The sequence below is a fragment of the Triticum aestivum genome, chromosome 5B (genome assembly GCF_018294505.1).
Source record: "Triticum aestivum cultivar Chinese Spring chromosome 5B, IWGSC CS RefSeq v2.1, whole genome shotgun sequence".
Taxonomy (NCBI): Eukaryota; Viridiplantae; Streptophyta; class Magnoliopsida; order Poales; family Poaceae; genus Triticum; species Triticum aestivum.
The window spans coordinates 671,653,063-671,671,656 of NC_057807.1; the positions used below are offsets into that span (position 1 = coordinate 671,653,063).

The 18,594-nt window shown below is 47.2% G+C and overlaps 1 long non-coding RNA gene across 2 annotated transcripts; it reads right to left on the reverse strand.

Moving 5' to 3' along the window:
• Positions 1 to 2,044: 2,044 nt before the first annotated feature.
• On the reverse strand, positions 2,045 to 5,147 carry LOC123114080 (uncharacterized). 2 transcript variants are annotated; one of them, XR_006456394.1, is made up of 7 exons: positions 4,858 to 5,147; positions 4,448 to 4,773; positions 3,818 to 4,193; positions 3,548 to 3,704; positions 3,381 to 3,461; positions 3,152 to 3,308; positions 2,045 to 2,420 (listed from the first exon to the last, which is right to left on the reverse strand). It is a non-coding gene; the product is annotated as an uncharacterized lncRNA (long non-coding RNA). The 2 variants fall into 2 exon arrangements; XR_006456393.1 differs by having other exon boundaries at positions 3,548 to 3,658; positions 3,746 to 4,193.
• Positions 5,148 to 18,594: the final 13,447 nt, after the last annotated feature.

Below are 18,594 nucleotides of genomic sequence, written 5' to 3' on the forward strand. Positions count from 1 at the left end.
CGTACCAGTACCAGTGTCCGGTTGTAGCACAAAAGACAGAGCACGACATCCAGGTTTGAAGGAAAAACACATGGTTCCAGCAAATAATTGATATGGTTCCAGCAAAAAATAATGTGGTTCTAGCAAAAATGACATTATTTCAATCAAACCGTTCATATCGTTCCAGCAAAAATACAACATGGTTCCAACAAAATTTTGATATGGTTCCAGCAAAAAATGATCTTGTTTCCAGCAAAACATTGATATGGTTCCAGCAAAAACACAACATGATTCCAACAAAAAATTGATACGGTTCCAACAAAAATCAATGCAGCAAAAATAATCATGGCGCCACCGTCGTAGCCACCCATCATCATCCTCGCCGATTCCAGCAAGCCAAAATGGTGGTTCCAGCAAAAAAATTGTGCAGCAAAAATCCATGGCGGCGGCCGCCCGACACTATCTTACCCCTGTTGCAGCAAATCGAAAACTGATTCCCGAAAAATCAAAAGTGACTCCAGAAACAAAATCAAAAAGCAACTTACCGTAGCCATTGCCGTCGTCGCCCACCACCATCCTTACTGGTTGAAGCAAATCCCCTGTCGATTGTAGCAATTCCCCCGCCGGTTCCAGCACAGGGGAAAAAAGGATGGTGTTTCTCTTCATCAAAAGGGGAAAAAGGGTGGTAGGGTAGCGGCAACCATCAGATGGTAGAAAGAAAATAAACCAGGGAAGGGGGTGGCCATGGCCGGCCGGAACTGCGTCGTCGGTGGCAGAGGATCTCGGCAGCGACACTCGGGACAAGGTGGAGGCGAGCTACGAAGCGGAGGGGATGGTAGCGATGCAAGATATCTAGATGAGTTGGATCTGGTAGCTGTCGTATAATGAGATAAGGTAAGCTGAAGGGAGGGGCGGTGGGTGGGGCCACCAGAGAGTCTTGTTCGTGACGCCCATACGTGACCGGCGTAGTTTTCAACCGGCCCGCCGGTGCGAAACGTTTCCCTTTTTATTAATATTATTTTGCGGGTCAATGGTGGACGTTTTGCTTACGCTTGGCGGGCTAATTTACTTTACATTACATAATACATGGATACATAATCAGACTGCTTGATTTGAAAATGACACTGCCATTTGTAGCTTCCTTCTACTCTCTCCGATTTCTAAATATAAAGTCTTTTTAGATATTTTTAATAGAAACTATGTACATACAGATGTATAGACATATGTTAGAGTGTATATTCACTCAATTTTTTTCGTTTTGAAATCTCTAAAAAGAGCTTATACTCGTACATCTTCTTTTATCCATTTTAACGGTAAGTATTTCCAGACGGGGGGAGTATTTAGAAACGGAGGGAGTAGTCTGCACCACATGCTTGTCGTCGTATCAATATTTTTCTCTCGCGCTCGATCAGAATTATCACATCTGCTTGTGTGGTGTGTGGTACAAGGAAGTCACTGTATACATGTTCCAGAAATTGGGCAGTCCGATGGCTCTGCATAAACTCGATCATTTTAACCAACTAGTAAGCTTGCACGTGCAATGCACGTCTTGATTAGTACAAAAACAATATAATGAGCAAATGAAATGATGACACAATCAATTTTATTATCTGAGAAGCACCTACTCTCAATCATGCACACATAAGTAAACTACAAAAACCATGCATTCAAAATCACTAATGTGTAATACTAATTCATCATCCCTGGTAAACTATTAAAAAGATAAACAATTGCTCACAGAACAGACTATGGGTAGGAATATAACATAAATGAATAGATACTGTCCCATCTCCATTGAGATGCCTTCACCAAGATTATGTTCTCTACTTCATCATCTTTATCCCGAGTCATTACTTAAAAGTTATTAAGTTGTTCAACGATCAACACACAATATCAGATATAAATAGTACTCCCTCTATAAAGAAATATAAAAGCGTTCAGATAGTGATCTAAATGCTCTTATATTTCTTTAAGGAGGGAGTACATACTTTCATGGGGAAATAGTAAAAAGAAAATACACTTTTCTAGCAGTCTGAGTACATAGTCATACTGCCAGGGTAAGAAATTGACAAGATAAAAAATCTAGTATTACATCATCAGTACATGGAAACCTCATTGGCACACATGAATGCATCCAGAAATGACCCTGGATTGCCATCACAAGCCATTAAAACAGCATCCCAATGTTGCAAAAAGGGTTGCTTGACAACCATTCTATTACTCGAGCTAAAAACCATTTCCAAACACTGAGCAAATCATGTCCTTCTAGAGATAAAAATAGAAATATAAGAGCCTTGATATGCCCGTTATCTGATTATCTTACAGTGAAGAAAGCCATATATCTGACTGCGAGTGTTAGTGAAATCTGTATGATTGTACCATCGAAAATAAAGCCCAGCCATAGTAGAGATGCGATTCCAAATGCAAGGCCTAGAGCAACACTGGTCAAAGAAGATACAGATTAGCATTGGTAGCATAGTTTGGTATCATCTAGTTTGGAATTGTAAATCACATATGCTCCGAGTGAAACTTATGATAAAAACTTTATTATGGACCCTGCACTGGAAGTTTTTCCGAGAACCGTTCAATAAAATAACTGATAGACAACAATAGCAGTCCAGTAGAATGCAAGGTTATTTAGTAAGAATACAGTACAAAATAATCTTATAATTGTACATGGCATAATTTGGTAACTATGCAATAACCCAATGGTGGGTGTGCGTTGGCTATGTTTCAAAGTTCAGTCGTGGGCAGAATTATCATTGTCGGTTACATTTTCCCGGATCAAATAAATATGAGTTGGCCGTTGCTTCTTCTTAAGAATATGCAAAGTAGTTTCATCCAAACACATCCCACCCTGCCCCATCCCAAACCCCTCTGGTCTCTTTTTTCCAACATGGTGCGATTTATTTTAAATGAAGTGAAAATACACTTGTATTAAATTTCACATACAAGTGTACCAATATAATGTATACTTTTACTTCTTAGTGTGAAGCATACATTCTAAAGCCCAAATAGACTTGTAATCTGTATACTATGTCAATCATTCCATTTTGATTATCATAATGGAACTGCTCCCAATAAAACACAGGAATGGGCATGCAGACAAGGGGAAAGCACGCATTCTAAAAAAAATCAAAAGATGAACAATTTGGGAGTCAAAGTACCATACCTATCGTTCATTAAGGATTCTCCTTCGATTATCGTACTGAGCTTTTTGCTTGCGCCTAGGTCTTTTAGAAGAGCAATCATAGTAACATGATCGGTTGCACTGAGCGTCCGCCGAACAAGAATGATGTTTTCCAGTTCCAGTCATACGGAAAAGTAAGCTACGACAAATTAGGCATCGGAACATTAAACTGAATTGCCTATGTCCGTTATCAATCCAGGCACACACATACCTTTATAGGAGCGCCAAGCAAAAATGTTGAGATCACCACACCTAGAACAGCAAGTAACACCATCTGTACCATGCATTTCTTCTGCAAAGTAAACACTTTAGTATACACTGAATAGTAATATATGCATCTGCGGTGCTACATATAACAGTTGAACACTGGAAGCTGACCATGTAAGTAAATCTGATGGCAACAAGCCAACAATTAATCACAACACCATCTCAACTTAGAGAACCATTTGTTTCCTATGGGCTGCTGAGCGCCATGTTGTGCCCAACCCACTGAATAATTAGTGTCATATGCACCCGAATAGCAAAGCTTAGTGACCTGCTCAATGACATAGCTTGGTGAGAGCTAGAGCAACTTACTTAGTTCTATCTCTCGTTCTCTTTACAACTTTCAGAAAAGTAATCTTGCAACAATGACAATGGTTGGCAGACCTTGTTGCTGCATGCATTTCACAAGTACACTGACTGCAAGAAAATTGTACGAAGAGTAATCCACATGGTTTAGGTAGAAGCAATCCCACAACAGGTGGGCACAACCAGTACCTTGAAGCATCAATAGGAAAATTGCCATAAGATTTTCCGTACAGTTTTGTAGTATACTTACAAATTATTTCGCCCTGTCCAGCTTTTCACACATTAGTTTCAGATAAGTTGGTCCTAACAAGCCAGTTCATATATTCAGTAGTGCCACAAATTCAGTTTAATGCCTTACCTTGATGGTCCCTTGGAGGATCTACATCCACCCCCTGCTTACTTCTTCATTCTTCTACTGTTTATTCGCTTGAGTTGCACCTCGCTTTTCTTATCCCTATTCAATTACCCAACAGTGAATCAAATGAGTATTTAGGTGAGCTAGACTTACAGAAATTAACTCTGAAACCGAGTATTTGTTTGATGCTGCGGGGTACGTGTGCTCATAAGCTACTATATCAGACGGAGATCTGATTGATTAGCACCAAAAAATTGAACACGTGAGGATCCCTCCAACTCTACTACTTACCATGGAAGCTGATTAATAACACACGAAAAAAATCACCGGATTGATTTGAATTAAAGGTTCACCTGATTGATTTGTGATAGACTATCAGTGCCGTCGACGGTGCCCGTAGGGAGAACTGCAGGAGATCGTCGACGGCCCAGCCAGATGATGACAAGGACGGTGATGACGACACCTCCTGCGCCGTGGCCGAGACCGGCGCCGCCTTGGCGACGATGGCGGCGCTGTCTGGGGAGGTGGTTCGGATGCTCAGTGCGGCTAGGCAAGCCGGAAACGAACGGCGTCGTGTCAGATGACTCGGATCTGGGCGTCCCGTCGTCGATCTGGTCGAGAGGAAGGCCGGAAGTCGCGAGAGAAGGTCTGGCAGAGCTTGGTCCATGGCCATGGTGTTCTGCAACATGGGAACGGGGAGAGGGAGAGAGATTAGTGAGGAGAGAGAGAGAGAAGGGAGGAGGAGGGTGTTGGCACGGCTAACCGGCCGAGGAGGTCGGCGGCGGCTCGCCGTAGCAAATGAGGCGGTGACTGGACATCACACATCAGCCGAACGACGGGCGGCGACCGCATCCATGCGGCAGCAACCTAGCGGAGGAGCCGCGGACGGCAACGGCGATCGCATCTGTGGGGCAGCGGCCGAGCGGAGGAGCGGTGGTGTGAGGCGGCGGCGGCGGCCGGCCGTGTAGGGGGTGGGCGAGCGAGGGCGGTGGCGTATGGGCGAGCGAGGGCGGTGGCATATGGGCGAGTGGGTATCGTGCGTGCGAGGGGCGGTTTTTCTTATGGATGACTCGATGGAGGTGTGCGTTTGATTGTAGTGGCTTAATGTGTGGCTTGCAGCATTAAACACGGAAGAATTAAGGGCCATTAGATCTTGACGATTGATGGATGTGATTGTTTGGATCTGCCCCTCTCTTCCTTTTATAGTGGTAGTAGATGAATTGGTCTCGAACAAAATCAAGTTGTAATTAAGCAGAAAAAACATTTAAGGATTGACACTTCCACTTCGGCACTAATTAACTACTCAGCTTGTAACCGTTTGCTCAGCAGGCAGGCAGGCATGATTTGACTTTTCTGTTGTATTACTGTTTCGCCCCTGTGCATGTTTTAAGGCCTGAAAGTAGCCCGTGAATGCGAGTCTAAAATGTGTAATGCGTGCATGCTGAAATAGTCCGAACATGGAACACAGATTTACTAGCAGATTTTAGTACTCCCTCTGTTTATTTTTATAAGACCTTGAAGATATTTCAGACAATGTGCAAAACAGCCTATTTTAAATTGTCTAAAACGACTTACAAAAGTGAACGGAGAGAGTACTAGTCGAACGAACAGAGGAAGTGCCATTGGCGTGAAGACAAACTAAAAGCGCTGGCCTGCCTGCTCCTCGTACGACGTTACCTTCGTCAGAAAAAGAAAACTGAAGCTGTTGTTTCGTCCCGTTGTGCTGCTAATTTACTACCACAAATGATGGTCAACAGGCAGGGTCATTATGTCACGGTCGGTACAGACCGAGTGGACGGACGAGCTGTGCCCGTTGAGGTTTGACCTTGTGACTCGTAGAGATTTTCGTCAGTTCTTGACGGGTTTTGTTTCCATTTATTTAAAGGTTCCCGTTGGTCATGTAACCAGGGAAGGGAGTGGCTTTGACTGACGCCCTGCATGCCGAAAGCATGCAATTAGCGTGTGTTTAAAACGGAAATTTCAACGCATGAAGTATAATTTGGTTAGAAGGAAGGAAAACAGCATTGGCATGAAGACAAACAAGCTGGTGTGTTGGTTGGTTCCGACACACGAACGAACGAACAAACCCTATACTTTGTTCTGGATCAGGATTCAGGCCTGGTGGGGTGGGTCTAACTGGTTAGAGTTAATTACACGTTAGTACCACATTTGAGGCAGTGGTGGCGAATTGATGCCACTTTTGGTAATTTTTACGCTACAAAAAGGTCTAAATCGCGTATAAACGTGTATTGACAGTGTATCTGACCGCCTGGGCCCAGCTGGCACGTGCTGATGTGGCATGTTTTTTTTGCAGAAAACCCCTTTGCTTTATATGTAATCAAGTAAATGCCCTTTTATTTTGCGAAAAAAAAAGCTCCCGTGACAGACTTTTTTTCTAGTTCGTAAGTTCCCGCCATTGAATCGGACTTGATTGAAAGTTTTTGTCGAATTCGACTAATAAATAAAAGGAACAAAAAAAATATGATGCGGCCACAGGATTCAAACCAGCGACCTTTCACACCCAACCGTTGCACACTGACAAACACACCACAACAACCCACGGCTCAGGATACAGGCGACACGTTTTTTATACAATAGTACACACGCTGGGCCGGGCAGTTGGGCCTAGCGAGGCCTGCAATTGTTTTTCCGCTTCTCGTTTGTCACATCCCTAGTCTGGTATGACCTAGACTAGCTAGTCATTTGTGCATCATGTTTAAATTCCATTTAATTTTGAAATGAGGATTTGTGAAACCCTCAGAATCATTTTTGAAATGACGCAAATAAAAATTTCTTCAAAAAGGTCCAAGAAAATGTTCATGTTGCTCTCTGAATATATTGGTCAGAGGTAAATTTTAAACAAATATTTTAGGAGCTCATGGATATTTAATTTTGGCCATTTGGATTAATCCGATAATTATTTGCTTTGGATATATATTGTTATATATATAAAATATGGTCCAAAAACTATGCCATTTATTGAGGAGCTCTGGAATAATATAGTTAGCTCCTGCAAATATTGGCATAAGGTAATAAAATGATTTAATATTTTAATTAAATCAAAACAAATGTCAGAAAAATAGAAAAGAAAACAAAAATGTAAAATGCTTACCTGTGCCCACCTGAGGCCTGGCACTGCGCGGCCCAGCTGGCCGGCCCAGCCGACTGGCCAGTGCCAGTCGTCCTCCACCTCCCGCCACGAGGCCAGGGGCGTGTGGCCGACGCGTGCGCACCGCCGTGCCGCCACGGCACCTGCCTGCCTGTCCTTCCCCCCCGACGCCTGGACGTCCGGAACGACGCCACGCGCTGCCCCGCACCTCTCTCCCTCTCTCAAGTGGCCTCCCTTTCTCTCTCTCGCCCTCTCCCGCGAACGTCCGAGCGCCACCGCCGTCGCCGACGAGCATCACCGTAGCCACCGCCTCCCCCTCGTCCCTCCGTCGTGTCCACGCGCTCCGCCGCTGTGGGCTACGCCTCCTCGACGAGACACACGGCGCCGAACGCCCTGGAACGTCGCCATCGCCGTCGTCTTCCACCTCGGGCTCCGACCACCGCCGTCGTCGATTCGCCGCACGCAGGACGTCCCCGAGCACACTGGCCTGCTCTGCGAGTCCGCCGTGAGCCCCTCTTCCTTTCCCCTCACCTCTCTCTCGCGCGCGTGCCCTGTAGCCGCTGCCCCGCGAGCGCCTGAAGCCGCCGTCCGCCATGGCCGGCGAGCTCCGTGCCCCCGAGCACCTCCGCCTCGCGTAGTAGCTCCGACGTGCTCCTGCTGCCTCGTAGCTACCGCCTGTGCTCTCCGTTCGCTCGAACGCGAGCTGCAGCCCCACGCCCGCGCTATCCCGAACTCTGGCCGCCGCCGAAGTCGACGCTGCGCTCGACTCAGGCCACGTCTCACCCTCCCGATGCTACCAATGAATGCGCGCAAGCGCCAGCAAACCATAGCCGCAAACCTCGCTCGAAACCGTCGTCCGTAGCTCAAACCCGAGCCCCTTCGCCGCACCTATCGTCGCCGGCGTCGAGCCGCCGGCGAGTTAGCCTCAGTTGACCAGGGGGTTGACCTCCCCTGGGTCCATGATAGGTGGACCCAGCCATCAGGTGATTAGCTTAAGCTAATCACCACCTAATCTAACCCCCTGACACTAACATGTGGGCCCTAGTGCCCCTAATCCTTAATTAAACTAAACTAACCCCCCATGTCTAACCCGTGTCACTGACGTGTGGACCCCACACGTCAGGTTTGACCCTAGCCAGCCGCAGTTGACCTGCTGACGTCATGCTTACTCAATGCTGACGCAATAATGATTTCTGGATTTAAATTAAATCAGGAAATTCCAGGAAATTAGCAAAACTTCAAAAATTCATAGAAATTCAACCGTAGCTCAGATTGAAATAATTTATATATGAAAAATTATCAAAAAAATGCAATCTTTCCATCTGTACCAGTTTCATGCATGACAAACCAACTTATACCTACTGTATAAGTGAAACACTAAAATGGCTTATATAAAGAGCTTATTTGAAGATGCATTTGAACCTTTGGTTCAAATGGACTTCTAACCAAATGAATACTAGTTGCATTAGCTCAAACAGCATCACATCTTCATGCCATGTTCATGCATCATATTGTTGCATATGCTCGTGTATTGATTGTTGGCACCGTTCCTTCTTGATAGGTCCTGCTCCGGAGACCGTTCCAGAGTACCTGTCTGAGGAGCAGTGCCCCCTTGTTGATCTACCAGGCAAGCAAACCCCCCCCTTGTTCATTCCGATACAATCCTACTCTCTCGCTCCTGCTCTCAGTTATTGCATTAGAACAACAACGATTCATCTGCTACCTTGTGCTGCGATAGTTGAACCCATTCCTCTACATGACCTGTCATTGACACAGTAAATAGTTGAAACCCACTAGCATGTGTAGGAGTTGATTGAGCCATGTTGTGTACCTACCATGCTATGCCTGCTATTGCTTAGAGTTGTGTCAGGTCTGATTCATTGGGAATGAATTGGAGTGTTACGACATGTTCTGGTGCTGAGAGTTAAGTGTGTGAACACGAGTTGGTAAAGGTAGCGGTGAGAGGCCATGTAGGAGTAAATGATGGGTTGTCTCACTGGAACCGTCCTTAAGCCCTGAGTTCTATGTATGTTGTCCAATGACTCGATACTACCACACATTGGGCTCCGGGTGCTCCAAGCCCTCTCGACTTATTAACCAACTTGATCTCTGTCCAGGAGTCGCAACTAGTTTCTGGTGTTTGTAGGTAGTGTTAGTAGTCTACCAAGTGGCACCCGGCCAGGTGGGCTTGGGACAGACTAGGCACAAGTGGCACGGTGTACCAAGCGTAGATCCATCCGGCGAGGTGGGCTTGGAAACCCTGCACACATCGTTTGGGGCCGTGAGTGAAACCCCGGTCAGATCTCCTTGCGGATGGAACCCGAATAGGCGATAAACCTGGATTAGAGTCTTGTGTGGTTAGTCAGGTCGTGGCCAACACCCTCGTCAGGCTTCCGCTTGAAGGTTGCCGAGATACATGACGTGTACATGGCGGTAAATGGCGAGAGCGTGTGTGAAGAAGTACACCCCTGCAGGGTTAACATGATCTATTCGAATAGCCGGGTCCGCGGTTATGGACTTCTTGGATGCTTACATGGTACATAGACAACTTGAAGTGGATACTCTAAAATGCTCAAGACAAGTGTGAGTGCTATGGATGGCCTTCTCGTGGGGAGACGGGGATGAATCCATAGTAGTGTATTGTGTGGTGATTAGTGGACTCGTGTGCGCCATATCACCTCAAAGAAGTTCTGGTAGTCGTAGAACAGGATAGCCACTGAGTCAAAGCTGGCTTGCTGCAACTAAACCCCACATTACCTTCTTGATACAAATGCATGTATGATAGGATCTGATGTAAGTCTTGCTGAGTACCTTTGTACTCATGTTGCTTTATTTATGTTTTTGCAGCGGAGACTTCGGTCTTACTAGTGTCTCGTGGACTTCGACGAGTAGCTTGTACCTCAGCTACGATCTTGATCGGATGTTGTAGATAGTCAGGCTCTTCAGCCTTTTTCATTTGTAGATGTCTGTACCCAGACATGTAATGCTTCCGCTTGTTGTTTGTATGCTCTGTATGATGGGTCGTGTGACCCCTGTTTGCAATAAATGCTATGATGGCTCTTTGAGTCGTATCTATATGAGTTGTTGAGTTATGCTGTGATGCCATGTTGTACAACACATACTTGCATGTTATGCGTACGTGTAATGTGTATTGCTATGTGTGGGATCTGACTATCTAGTTGTTTATCCCTAGTAGTCTCTCTTACCGGGAAATGTCTCCTAGTGCTTCCACTGAGCCCTGGTAGCTTGTTACTGCTCCGGATCACTTAGGCTGGCCGGCATGTGTCCTTCTTCGTTCCTGTGTCTGTCCCTTCGGGGAAATGTCACGTGGTGAATACCGGAGTCCTGTTAGCCCGCTACAGCCCGGTTCACCGGAGTCCTATTAGCCCAGTGCTACAGCCTGGATTCACTCGCTGATGACCGACACGTTCGATGCTGGGTCATGGATGCCTGTCCCTGTAAGTTTGTGCCATTTTGGGTTTACGACTAGTCATGTCAGCCCGGGCTCCTTATCATATGGATGCTAGCAACACTATCATATACGTGTGCCAAAAGGCGCAAACGGTCCCGGGCGAAGGTAAGGCGACACCCGTGGGGATACCGTGCGTGAGGCCGCAAAGTGATATGAGGTGTTACATGCTAGATCAATGTGGCATTGAGTCGGGGTCCTGACAGCGTTGGTATCAGAGCCTGACTGCCTGTAGGATTACCAAGCCAAACTGGTCGAAGTTGAGTCTAGAAATTCTTTAGTTATGTAAGGGAATTGATTGTGGGAAGGAACGTAAGGCTCCTTTTACTCCTTTACCTCATGGCCTTCTGATCTGAGTCGTCCTATCTTTCCTACGGGGTTAAGGAACTAGGCTCTCTCTTCCGTCTATCAGGATCACGTGTTACTACTCCGTAGTCCCATAGGGATGGTTGATCAGAGTCATATCCCAGTTTTGAGTACTTCCGATGTAGTCTGTTTAGTACTATCTCAGAACCTTGAGTAATGCTGATGAGCATGTTACCACCCCATTTTTAGTAGGATGTCTCATTCTGAGCATTTTACTGCCGTTATGCTGCCGGAATTTTCCCTAGGAGTTCGAGAGATACTAATTCCTTGTCCTACAGTCTACAGTCTATAGTTGATGCTGACTCCGTCCCTGGTTTCGTTTCTCAGGATGTCATCAAGTTCTATTGTTCGTAGCCAGAACCATGGAGATGGTAGGGATGAGGATCCTCCCGACCCGCCTTCGTTGACAGGGTTCATGTTAGAAATGGAGAGGAACAAGCGTGAGTCTAACCGTTTGTTGGCACGTATCGAGGAGAACACCGCACATCAGTCCAATAAGTCTGCGACCATTCATGACTTCATTCGCTTGCACCCACCTGCCTTTCATCATTCCATCGAGCCACTCGATGCAGATGACTGGCTCCGTAGCATCACTCATAAGCTGCGTTCCGCGAGCGTAGCTGAAGATGACAAGGTCACTTATGCCACATACCACCTGGAAGGTCCTGCTAGTCTTTGGTGGCAGAACTATGAGGCTATGCTTCCAGCTGGCCAGAATCCTACCTAGAGAGATATCACTGAGGCTTTTCGCGAGCATCACATTCCTGAAGCCCTCATCGATCGCAAGAGAGAAGAGTTCTGTAGTTTCACCCAGAGTAAGATGGCTGTTGATGCTTATAGTAGAGAGTTTGAGAACCTCGCTCACTATGCCACAAAAAGAAGTGTCCACGGATGCCAAGAAGTAGGCTAGGTTCCGGAAGGGTCTCAATCCCAAGTTCCGTCGTGATCTCCACCTGCATCATTGTGATACATTCCAAGCTCTTGTGAACAAAGCCATTAATGCAGAGACAGCTCAGCTCACTTACGAGGAGTCTCGTAAGCACACCCGTGATTTGGGATCTTCCTCCGGTTCTAGCTCTCAGAAGCGCCGGATTTGGGTTCCAAACTCCGCTCTTCCTTCCGGATATGTACCGAGGCCATCTTATGTGGCACCTCATCCAGTTCAGCAGTATGCTCCACCCAGGCCTATTGGTGGACCGCCTGCCAATGCGGGTCCACATCCTACCTCCAAGATTTGTTACAAGTGCGGAGAGCCAGGCCACATTGCCCGTATTTGCACTCAGATCAGAGTTGCTCCACCTCAGCCCGAGAAGTCTGTTGGCCGTGGTAAGCCATCACGCAAGATGATCAGTGCCAAGTCAGCTCCCACTGAACATGGACGTGTGCATCACGTCTCAGCTAAAGACGCTCATGATGATCCAGATGTCGTTCTTGGTACACTCCTTGTTAACTGTCATCCAGCATCGGTTCTGTTCAATACTGGAGCGTCTTATTCCTTCATTTCTGAAAGCTATGCCCGCTTGCACGACATGTCATTTTGTGATATGCCCTCCCCGCTACTTATTCAAACTCCTGGATCCAAATGGCAAACTTCTAGGATAAGTTATGGCAATGAAATCCATGTTGACAGACTTGTATTCCTTGCTTCCTTGATATCTCTCAAGTCTTCGGATATTAACATCATCTTGGGTATGGACTGGATGACAGCTCATCATGCCAAGATTGATTGTTTCACCAGGTCTGTTCAGCTCACACACCCATCTGGCAAGATAGTCCCTGTCTCCACTAGAGTTGCAAAGCGTCAGCTCTATTCTCTTAATGCCAGCCCTCTTCTAGACCTTGAAGATATCCCGGTAGTCTGTGACTTTCCGGATGTCTTTCCAGAGGAACTGCCAGGTGTTCCACCTGACCGAGATGTAGAGTTTGTCATAGATCTTATCCCTAGAACCGCTCCAATCTCTAGGAGACCCTACAAGATGGCACCCTTAGAACTAGCCGAGCTTAAGAAACAACTTGATGAGTCCTTGCAAAAGGGTTTCATCCGTCCCAGTTCTTCTCCTTGGGCTTGCCCCGTCCTCTTCGTCAAGAAGAAGGATGGTACGGACCGGATGGTTGTAGATTATCGTTCTGTTAATTTGGTCACGATAAAGAACAAATATCCGCTCCCCAGGATCAACGATCTGTATGATCAGCTCGCTGGATCCTCAGTCTTTTCCAAGATGGATTTGAGGTTAGGTTACCACCAAATCAAAATCAGAAACGGGGACATCCCCAAGACGTCCTTTGTCACTCGTTATGGCCAGTACGAGTACACCGTCATGTCCTTTGGCCTAACCAATGCTCCAGCTACTTTCTCCCGCTTGATGAACTCGATCTTCATGGAGTACTTAGATAAGTTCGTCGTGGTTTACCTCGATGATATTCTTATTTACTCGAAGAACGAGGAAGAGCATGCCGAACATCTTAGACTTGTGTTAGAAAAACTCAGAGAGCACCGTCTTTATGCCAAGTTCTCCAAGTGCGAACTTTAGTTGCTAGAAGTGACCTATCTAGGCCACATGATCTCTGGTAAGGGCATTGCTGTCAATCCCGAGAGAGTTAAGGCCGTTCTTGATTGGACTCCACCTGAAACAGTCAAACAAGTTAGGAGTTTCCTTGGTCTAGCCAGCTATTGTCGCGCTTTGTTGAAAACTTCTCCAAAGTAGCCAAACCCCTCACGGAACTTCTCAAGAAAGATAAAAAGTTCGAGTGGTCCCCACAGTGTGAGTACAGTTTTCAGGAACTGAAAAGACGCCTGACTTATGCTCCCGTACTTGTGCCACCGGATTTCACAAAGGACTTTGTTATCTACTGCGACGCCTCATGACAGGGACTAGGTTGCATTCTTATGCAGGATCGTCATGTGATTGCCTATGCATCTCGACAGTTGCATCCACATGAGGAGAATTATCCTACACATGATCTAGAGCTTGCAGCCGTAGTCTATGCACTCAAGACCTGGCGACATTACCTTCTTGGTAAACGTTGCGAGATCCACACCGATCACCAGAGTCTCAAGTATATCTTCACCCAACCGGATCTGAACCTTAGGCAAAGACGTTGGTTGGAGTTGATCACAGATTATGATCTAGGGATTACCTACACCCCAGGCAAAGCCAATGTCATGGCTGATGCTCTAAGCCGTAAATCCTATTGCAACAATCTCATGTTGCAGCAAGGCCAACCACTTCTCCATGAGGAATTCTGTAAGCTTAATCTTCACATTGCTCCTCACGGATTCCTTTCTACCTTGGTGGCGCAACCTGATCTTGAGGATCAGATTATCGCAGCTCAAAAGCAGGACACGGGAATTTCCCGAATCAAGAGGAACATTAAGACGGGAGTTGGTGGATGTTTCTCTATGGATGATCGTGGTGTTGTTTTCTTTGAGAATCGCTTGGTGATTCCCAAGAATCAACATCTTCGACAACTGATTCTTAAGGAGGCGCATGAATCTCCTCTCACGATTCATCCCGGTAGCACTAAGATGTATCAGGACCTACGCCAGAGGTTCTGGTGGACTAGGATGAAGAGAGAGATTGCTCAGTTCATTGCTAACTGTGACGTTTGTCGTCGCGTTAAGGCAGAGCATCAGAGACCTGCTGGCACCCTTCAGCCTTTAGCTATCCCTGAATGGAAATGGAATAAAGTTGGTATGGACTTCATCACCGGCTTTCCCAGGACCAAGAAAGGGAATAACGCTATCTTCGTAGTCGTTGATCGTCTTTCCAAAGTGGCTCACTTCCTTCCTGTTCGAGAAAGTATCACTGCTAGTCAGCTCGCTGACTTATATATTTCTCGAATAGTGTCACTTCATGGTGTTCCACTAGAGATCAATTCAGACCGTGGCAGTCTTTTCACTTCTCATTTCTGGGAGAGTTTCCAAACTGCCATGGGAACCCATCTTTCCTTCAGTACCGCTTTCCACCCTCAGTCGAGTGGTCAGGTGGAAAGGGTCAACCAAATTCTCGAAGACATGCTTAGAGCTTGCGTTATCTCATTCGGTATGGATTGGGAGAAATGTATTCCTTTTGCCGAGTTTGCTTATAACAATAGCTATCAATCCAGCCTCAAGAAAGCTCCTTTTGAGGTTCTCTATGGACGAAGATGTCGAACACCTTTGAACTGGTCAGAAACCGGTGAAAGACAATTCTTTGGACCGGACATGATCCAGGAGGCAGAAGAGCAAGTTCGCATCATTCGTGAGAACTTGAAAACAGCCCAGTCTCGTCAAAAGAGTCAGTATGATCGTCATCATAAGGATATGACTTATGAAGTTGGGGAAAAAGCTTACCTTCGGGTTACTCCCTTGAAGGGTACCCATCATTTCGGTATCAAGGGCAAGTTGGCTCCTCGTTACATTGGTCCCTTTCGCATTCTCGCTAAACAAGGAGAGGTTGCCTACCAGTTGGAACTACCCTCACATCTTTCTCGAGTTCATGATGTCTTCCACGTCTCTCAACTCAGGCGTTGCTTCTCGGATCCTATCCGCGGAGTGGACCACGAAACACTTGATCTTCAAGATAACCTCACATACCGAGAGTACCCGGTTCGCATTCTTGATCAAGCAGAGCGTGTTACCCGACGTCAGAACATCAAGTTTCTCAAAGTTCAGTGGTCTCATCATTCCGAGAGAGAAGCTACTTGGGAGCGAGAAGATCGTCTTCGACTGGAGTACCCCACTTTCTTTCCGTCGACCCCTGAATCTCGGGATGAGATTCTTCCAAGTGGGGGCGAGTTGTCACATCCCTAGTCTGGTATGACCTAGACTAGCTAGTCATTTGTGCATCATGTTTAAATTCCATTTAATTTTGAAATGAGGATTTGTGAAACCCTCAGAATCATTTTTGAAATGACCCAAATAAAAATTTCTCCAAAAAGGTCCAAGAAAATGTTCATGTTGCTCTCTGAAGATATTGGTCAGAGGTAAAATTTAAACAAATATTTTAGGAGCTCATGGATATTTAATTTTGGCCATTTGGATTAATCCGATAATTATTTGCTTTGGATATATATTGTTATATATATATATAATATGGTCCAAAAACTATGCCATTTATTGAGGACCTCTGGAATAATATAGTTAGCTCCTGCAAAAATTGGCATAAGGTAATAAAATGATTTAATATTTTAATTAAATCAAAACAAATGTCAGAAAAATAGAAAAGAAAACAAAAATGTAAAATGCTTACATGTGCCCACCTAAGGCCTGGCACTGCGCGGCCCAGCTGGCCGGCCCAGCCGACTGGCCAGTGCCAGTCGTGCTCCACCTCCCGCCAGGAGGCCAGGGGCGTGTGGCCGACGCGTGCGCACCGCCGTGCCGCCACGGCACCTGCCTGCCTGTCCTTCCCCCCCGACGCCTGGACGTCCGGAACGACGCCACGCGCCGCCCCGCACCTCTCTCCCTCTCTCCAGTGGCCTCCCCTTCTCTCTCTCGCCCTCTCTCGCGAACGTCCGAGCGCCACCGCCGCCGCCGACGAGCATCACCGTAGCCACCGCCTCCCCCTCGTCCCTCCGTCGTGTCCACGCGTTCCGCCGCTGTGGGCAACGCCTCCTCGATGAGACACACGGCGCCGGACGCCCTGGAAAGTCGCCATCACCATCGTCTTCCACCTCGGGCTCCGACCACCGCCGCCGTCGATTCGCCGCAGGACGTCCCCGAGCACACTGGCCTGCTCTGCGAGTCCGCCGTGAGCCCCTCTTCCTTTCCCCTCACCTCTCTCTCTCGCGCGTGCCCTGTAGCCGCTGCCCCGCGAGCGCCTGAAGCCGCCGTCCGCCATGGCCGGCGAGCTCCGTGCCCCCGAGCACCTCCGCCTCGTGTAGTAGCTCCGACGTGCTCCTGCTGCCTCGTAGCTACCGCCTGTGCTCTCCGTTCGCTCGAACGCGAGCTGCAGCCCCACGCCCGCGCTATCCCGAACTCCGGCCACCGCCGAAGTCGACGCTGCGCTCGACTCAGGCCACGTCTCACCCTCCCGATGCTACCAATGGCTGCGCGCAAGCGCCAGCAAACCATAGCCGCAAACCTCGCTCGAAACCGTCGTCCGTAGCTCAAACCCGAGCCCCTCCGCCGCACCTATCATCGCCGGCGTCGAGCCGCCGGCGAGTTAGCCTCAGTTGACCAGGGGGTTGACCTCCCCTGGGTCCATGACAGGTGGACCCCGCCATCAGGTGATTAGCTTAAGCTAATCACCACCTAATCTAACCCCCTGACACTGACATGTGGGCCCTAGTGCCCCTAATCCTTAATTAAACTAAACTAACCCCCCCCCTGTCTAACCCGTGTCACTGACGTGTGGACCCCACACATCAGGTTTGACCCTAGCCAGCCGCAGTTGACCTGCTGACGTCATGCTTACTCAATGCTGACGCAATAATGATTTCTGGATTTAAATTAAATCAGGAAATTCCAGGAAATTAGCAAAACTTCAAAAATTCATAGAAATTCAACCGTAGCTCAGATTGAAATAATTTATATATGAAAAATTATCAGAAAAATGCAATCTTTCCATCTGTACCAGTTTCATGCATGACAAACCAACTTATACCTACTGTATAAGTGAAACACTAAAATGGCTTATATAAAGAGCTTATTTGGAGATGCATTTGAACCATTGGTTCAAATGGACTTCTAACCAAATGAATACTAGTTGCATTAGCTCAAACAGCATCACATCTTCATGCCATGTTCATGCATCATATTGTTGCATATGCTCGTGTATTGATTGTTGGCACCGTTCCTTCTCGATAGGTCCTGCTCCGGAGACCGTTCCAGAGTACCTGTCTGAGGAGCAGTGCCCCCTTGTTGATCTACCAGGCAAGCAAACCCCCCCTTGTTCATTCCGATACAATCCTACTCTCTCGCTCCTGCTCTCAGTTATTGCATTAGAACAACAACGATTCATCTGCTACCTTGTGCTGCGATAGTTGAACCCATTCCTCTGCATGACCTGTCATTGCCACAGTAAATAGTTGAAATCCACTAGCATGTGTAGGAGTTGATTGAGCCATGTTGTGTACCTACCATGCTATGCCTGCTATTGCTTAGAGTTGTGTCAGGTCTGATTCATTAGGAATGAATTGGAGTGTTACGATATGTTCTGGTGCTGAGAGTTAAGTGTGTGAACACGAGTTGGTAAAGGTAGCGGTGAGAGGCCATGTAGGAGTACATGGTGGGTTGTCTCACTGGAACCGTCCTTAAGCCCTGAGTTCTATGTATGTTGTCCAATGACTCGATACTACCACACAATGGGCTCCGGGCGCTCCAAGCCCTCTCGACTTATTAACCAACTTGATCTCTGTCCAGGAGTCGCAACTAGTTTCTGGTGTTTGTAGGTAGTGTTAGTAGTCTACCAAGTGGCACCCGGCCAGGTGGGCTTGGGACAGACTAGGCACAAGTGGCACGGTGTACCAAGCGTAGATCCATCCGGCGAGGTGGGCTTGGGAACCCTGCACACATCGTTTGGGGCCGTGAGTGAAACCCCGGCCGGATCTCCTTGCGGATGGAACCCGAATAGGCG